This window comes from Jatropha curcas, unplaced genomic scaffold (genome assembly GCF_041381405.1).
Source record: "Jatropha curcas cultivar XTBG-Jc1 unplaced genomic scaffold, XTBG_Jcur_1.0 HiC_scaffold_269_pilon, whole genome shotgun sequence".
Lineage (NCBI taxonomy): Eukaryota > Viridiplantae > Streptophyta > Magnoliopsida > Malpighiales > Euphorbiaceae > Jatropha > Jatropha curcas.
The window spans coordinates 29,680-36,212 of NW_028322441.1; the positions used below are offsets into that span (position 1 = coordinate 29,680).

Genomic DNA, 6,533 nt, shown 5'->3' on the forward strand with positions numbered 1-6,533 from the left:
TTAATTTATACTTTCTACGAATTTTTAAATTTCTTCATTTGATTGTGAAATAAGCCAGAATTCATGAAATTGATAAAATATATCATTGCCTCAATTCTATTAGTTTATAGGAACGTGAAAATTCCATATCAAAAGTTATATATAGATATATATATATATTTTAATTCCAGTAATATCCATACATTGTATTTTTGACCAAAAATAAATGTCGAATTGCATTATGGATTCTACATTTCATGGTTCTTGTTAAATCCATGAATTTTACATTCCATCAATCCATACTACTAATTAATGGAAAAAGGATTTGAAAGTTACCAACACAAATTCTCTTCTTCTTCTTTTTTTTTTTTTTTTTTTTTTTTTTTTTTTTTTTTTTTTTTTTTTTTGACAATTCTGTAACCTTATAAGAACATCCATACAAAAATGGGAGAATCAGAGAGGACTTTTTTTTTTTTTGTTTTTATGATAATAAAACTATATGCACGTGCCTTAGGCAATTGAGACCAACTTTATGAACAAGCATAGAGCTTTTCAAGGACAATGAAGATTTCCATTTTTCCTGCAAGTAAGAACCAATTTGAATACCATATAGGGTAACTCAAAAAAAGTTAGATCATTTTCTGACTATGGTTCGAGTTTACATATCCTTCAATGCCATATTTCTGGTATACTGTAACTTGATTCTCCTCCCACCACAGCTCCGCTTCTCTCTCTGCAATTTTTTTCGGCTGCAAAACACCATGAAATATAAGAATTATTAGCTAATATTGTTTTGGCCTAACCCCTCCTTTTATATAAATGAATTTGAAGTACAAAATTTATCTACAACTGATAATCTTTTTTAAGCATTCCATAAAATTCAATAGAGTTCATTTATACCAAACAAAGGTCTAAAGATTTTCATGTCAAACCAATGGAAACATAGAAGAAAGTTAATATTAATAACAGAATTACCTGAATCGGACTCGCTTTAATCCCTTTTGGCCACCTGGCAGAATCGTAAATGTTATATACACCAGGTTCATATTGTTCAACCCATTCAAGCCTCGACCCTCTAGTTCCATTTGCCTAGAGTCGGTTTTTGTGACATGAGAATCATCCTCTGATTTGGCAATGTCCATAGATTTTAACGTATTAGAGAATACAATTGGAGAACTTGATAAACTATCTATTTGTCTGGCCTTTGGTACTTTAACTTCAGGAGGCAAATGTAATGAAGCAAATGCAAGCCGCGGACTCGCTAGAGTAGGACTATTAGTGCATGCAGGCGTGTTCGGAGAACTATTCAGATCATTTCCACCTTTTGCTTCTGTTCCAGTAGATATTTTGTCCGACATTGCATGAAGCTGCAAACATTAATTATCAATTAGTGCTTAGTTCAAGACTGTCAAAGCTATACAACATAGCCGAATTTCATTACCCGTAATGCCAAAGCTTTTATAATCATTAGCTGCTTTGCGCTTGGCTGCTTCCTCTCTGGCTATTGACCAAGTTTTCTCTATAGTTTCTTGGCATTCTTGAATCTTCTGGCTTCGGATTTTAGACTGCATCTCGAGGCTCCTAACCTACATCAAATAAAAAGGAAATCTTCCGAGTATAAGCATTTTTCTTACAGAATAAACTTGAAACATACAAGACAACTAAAATAATAGTAAAAGAATATTGAAGCTGAGAATGCTAAAGAGAAACATTACGAGCAATAGTACAATATCAAACCCAGTTTTTCCATGGAAGAAAAATAAGCATATCAAGAGAGGCCGGAACATAGACAGACAAACATAAAAGCTCTACAGACAGCATGATTTTAGATGAAAGCAACAGCCGAAAATTTTCCATATTTAGTAAATACCATGTAATCTGGACAAATAACTTAAGACAATTTCAAAACATCTACTCAGAAGAATGGCAAAGTTTTGAGTATTTGACAACAGAAAATAGTAGTCGAAAATGAATTTTTTTCCTTTGCCAACAGAAGTTGGTTAGACATTTTGGGGATAAATTGCAACAGTGACCACTTAACTCAGAATCAAATATATTATGGTCTTACTTTATTCTTTAAGTTAACCAATCATCAAGGATATCCCTAAAGTTGTTTGTGCCCAACGAAGAAGAGACAATAGCAGCACAATGAAAGCAGAACAATTCATCAGCGAAAGTAACCTGAATTTTGAAGCTAAACCATAAGAAGTTATTACCTCTGCTCCTAGTCTATCAACTTCTTCAGCAAGCTTCTTGTTTGCCTCAAGCATTTCTTCATCCATACTTACACTACTGAAACAATAGATCTTGAATCTACCAGAGGGAAAGATTTGTTGCTATGGTATGACTCAAAGACAATAGGGCATGAAACTTGCCCCCATCTTGGCAATGGAACTGAAGGGGATACAGTTTCTAAATGATGCAGCTTTTCCCCATGGTTTTTAGGAGTCTTCGCCTGACCAGCTTGGCTATCAAGATTATGATTGGCTGGCTGACTGTTGATGACTTCCCGGCGTAGTTGCTTCTCCGCAACCCTCTTTCTCTCATATAATATATTATATGCAGCTAAATGCTGTTTTGGACTGCAATTTTCCTGCTTCAGTATTCTACCAGAAAGTGTAGCCTTCTGCAGATGGTTAAACAAGAATCGCAGACGCGAGAAGGTTTACTTTTATTTGGAGCCAAAGATGCATTTATAACTTTCTTGCTACTACATGTATGGCAGAAAAGAAGACCACAGTTATAACAGTTATGTTTCTTCCTAGTAAGTCCAAAAGGCATTCTACAACCACTACAAGCTGATTGATCAGTAACAGTAATGGACTTGTGCAAACAAATTACAGCAGTTAAATTTGATCCACAGGCTACACTTTCAACTTTCCTTTCTCTCAAAGCCTCAACTAAAGTTGGCAAGTTCCTATCTTCGACATTTCCTAATCCTAACTGTCCATTTGCACCTTTCCCCCAAGTATATACATTTCCCTCAGCTGTCAAGGCAGCAACATGATATGATCCTGATGATATCTCCTTAACGAATTCTCCTCTTAGCTTACCTTCAACTACAGTGATTGATTTATCCTTCGTCTGTGGATTCCCTAACTGGCCGTGCACTGAGCTTCCAATAGTGTAGACGTTACCAGTATTAGTAAGTGCAACAGTGAGCATTCTTCCACAAGAAACTTGAACAAAATCATACTCCAAAAGTTGTCCAACACATGTTGGTACAAGTCTTTTTTCCATATCAACATGCCCAAGTCTTCCTTTATCACCATCTCCCCATGTAAATAGTTTCCCAGCAACAGCATTAAACTTGAAGCGATCAGCACTAATATCCACAATAGCAGCAGTATGCCATGACCCGCAAGCAACAGATTTTACCCATAAGCCTTTTAGAGATTCAACTTCTTTAGGCTGATAAACACTTTGAAGATTCCCATGCCCAAGAGCACCAAAAGTTCCATCTCCATACGTAAACAACTGCCCAGAGGAAGATATAGTTGCTACGTGCCATTCCCCACAAGCAGCTTTCAATAGTTATACCATCAAGAGGACCCGAAACTTTATATGGTAACCACTGGCTTCTGGTTGTCCCTTCATCAACTAAATTAGCACCATATGTGTTGTCACCCCTGTATATAGTTCCCCAGAATGTGTAATAGCACATGATTGATATTCACCACAGGCTACAGATTTTATATAACACCTTCCAAAGATTCAACAACTCTTGGATAGCTCACATCCATGTTAACTTTATGTCCAAGCTTTCCACCACTTCCTTCACCCCAGCAGAACACTTCACCTCTTTTGGTGATTAATGCAGCATGTTTCCTTCCTAAGGATATATTTCGAACATCAAGCATCACAGTAGATTCCAATAATTTTGGCATTAATGCATCAACTTGCGTCCCACTCTGGTTACTGAGCCGCTGAACCATCCCTCCTATGTTTCCTCCTTCCACACCTTCCCCCCAGATCAGAATATCCCTTAGGATGTCATTATTTTCTACTGTGGAGATCCATAAGTTGGAGCAACAAACCTATGGGACATATCTTTTCCACATTTCTTGAGATTTGGTCCAATGTATGGTGACTTTGGAACTAACACATCCACCGCATTCTGCACCGGTGGAAGACTTGATTCTGAGAAACAAAAGCTATCAGAAGAATCAGAAAAGCACCTCTTGGAAAGTGACTGAGTAGGACTTCCACATAAGCTGCGCACCTTCAAGATATTAAACAAAAAAAAAAAAAAAAAAATCAAACTATTTCATAATAAGTAACTTGTAAAAACATCAGCGGCAGTGAAAAATAAAACATAAATAAGTGGTTGATGAAGCATTTATGACTCAACACTAACAAAAAGGAAAAGCATTTATCTAAGTCAAACAATAGTCCACCGCTTAAAAAATTGCATAAACTGATATTAAATATTTTATCTCTATTAAGGATCTACAAAAGTAAGATATTTAAACCTGAGAAAAATCAGTGGGATCCTCCAGAATTCCCAAATTATGCTTTCTTCTTATATAACCAGCTGGACTGTTGACACAACTTTGTGCTGCTCTGTGGTTCCTGAGACCGGTAAAAGGCCGAGAATGGTGAGACCTTGATACCACAGCTTTTAAGCCTATAAACCAAGAATCAGCCTGCGCTTTGTCCTTGCATATCTATGTTAAAGATAACAATAGAAAAATAACAAAACCATTATCTTTGATGAAGAAATGAAAAATGAAAGGTTATATAACATGCAAGATTGCTCAAATGTGCACAAAAAAAACATTCAATATAAGTTACCAAATCCAGTGAGCGTTCACCGTTAGCATAAATTAGTGAAAATGACTGATGCTCCTTATCTGGTTGAGGTTGCCTTCGAAAATTTATCTGTGACAAGTGGAATTGACATTTCAAGTCATTAACAAAATCATAAAAAAAATGCATTAAAAATTTAATTTAATACTAAAAAAGATCCTTAGTTTACGTACAGTCTTCTGGCCAGTACTAATCTTCATAACTGAGCTTAATTTCAATTGCTTTTCCTGCTGTCCAGAATACCATATCAAATATTTCTCATCCTGAAAAAAAAATCAAATTAAACATTTCCTTTTTGATAACAAAACAGCAAAAGAAATCAAAAAAACGGCAATTGACACTCAATTAAGACAATCTACTTTCATGTTCAACCTGAAATTTGGAACAAAAGTTGCAATAACTACAGTCAAATCAATATCTTTATACATTAAAGGGCACAAAATTCAACAGCAGTAATCAATAATTATGTCCATAGGACTAATTATTAGCTCCAAAAATGTAAATTCAGACCAGTTAATTTCCAGGAGATATCAGAAGTTTTTTCAGAGAAGCATACTAAGCATGGACCACTTAAGACAATAATGAAAGCTAAAGAAGATGAACAGAAGCCTGTAATTAATTTCTCACATATGTTATCATAAATTGTTTTCTTTATTTTGTCTATTTTTTGAATTTAAATTTAGCTACCGTAGACAGCCTAAAAGGACAGAATTTGGGCTTCCCTCTTCTTCCATACTTCAAAGGTAGGCACCTTTCTTCAAAGCCAAAATTGCCTGCAAAGCCATTAAACATAAATTTAGCAAGTCTCCCATGAAAACCATATAATGAAATGAATAAATAAATGACAAATATAGAAGAAAGGAAAAAAAAACTTTACTGACCAAGAACTAAATCAAAGTGACAACTGAAACTCTGAACTTAGAAAGAAATCCAATATAAAGAAAACATGAAAATTATATTACATTAACAAAAAACTGAATTATAAGAAGCATCTCAAATAGAAAATAAGAAACACTAAGAGGATCCTATTAGAAAACACAATGTCAGTGTTTAAATTTATTCATTAAAAGAAAGAAGAACATAAAACAACAAACTAAAAATGATCTTGAAAAAGTTACTTACTTTTCATCAGAATAAATAAAACCCAACAAAGCAAAGTTCACTTAGAATTTCTATTTTAAAAAAGTTAAAGTATAAGAAAGTGATTGATCACTCAATTTACACTAACAAGAAGTACATTGATAACCCAGAAAAATGAAAACGAATAAAACAAGAAAACACTTCAAGAGAAACAGAACAAAAATGCAAGAGAAATATATGCGCAGACGGAGAGAGAGACCTGTTCAATAGTTCTGTCGAAGGGCACTACTTGTAAAGATTCTTCAACCATTTTTGGCTTCAAGCAAGAAACATTGCAGAGAGGGAGAGAGAGAATATTTGAGTGAAGACTGAGGAGACAAAGAAAGCAGAATGAGAAGGAGGGTGGTATCCTAAAAGGGAACCTCAAGTAACTGTTACACAAGAATTTGTACGACGGGAGAAAGAGCGAGAGAATTGAAACTAAAACAAGAATGGCTTCTGCTCTGCTGCAGAGTACTTCTGCATAACAAGTACTGCTATATGCAATAAAATATAAAGGGGTTTCCTTTTCTTTTATTGTATTTTTTTTTTTTTTTTTGGTTTACTCTATTTAATGATTTCCTCTTCTTGGGTTCTCTTCTCTCTTTCTTATGAATCTGTTTCTT

The 6,533-nt window shown here is 34.7% G+C and overlaps 1 pseudogene; it reads right to left on the reverse strand.

Annotated features, from left to right (window-relative positions):
- Window positions 1–489: 489 nt before the first annotated feature.
- LOC149491886 (PH, RCC1 and FYVE domains-containing protein 1-like) lies at window positions 490–6,319 on the reverse strand (annotated as a pseudogene).
- Between the last annotated feature and the right edge of the window lie 214 nt (window positions 6,320–6,533).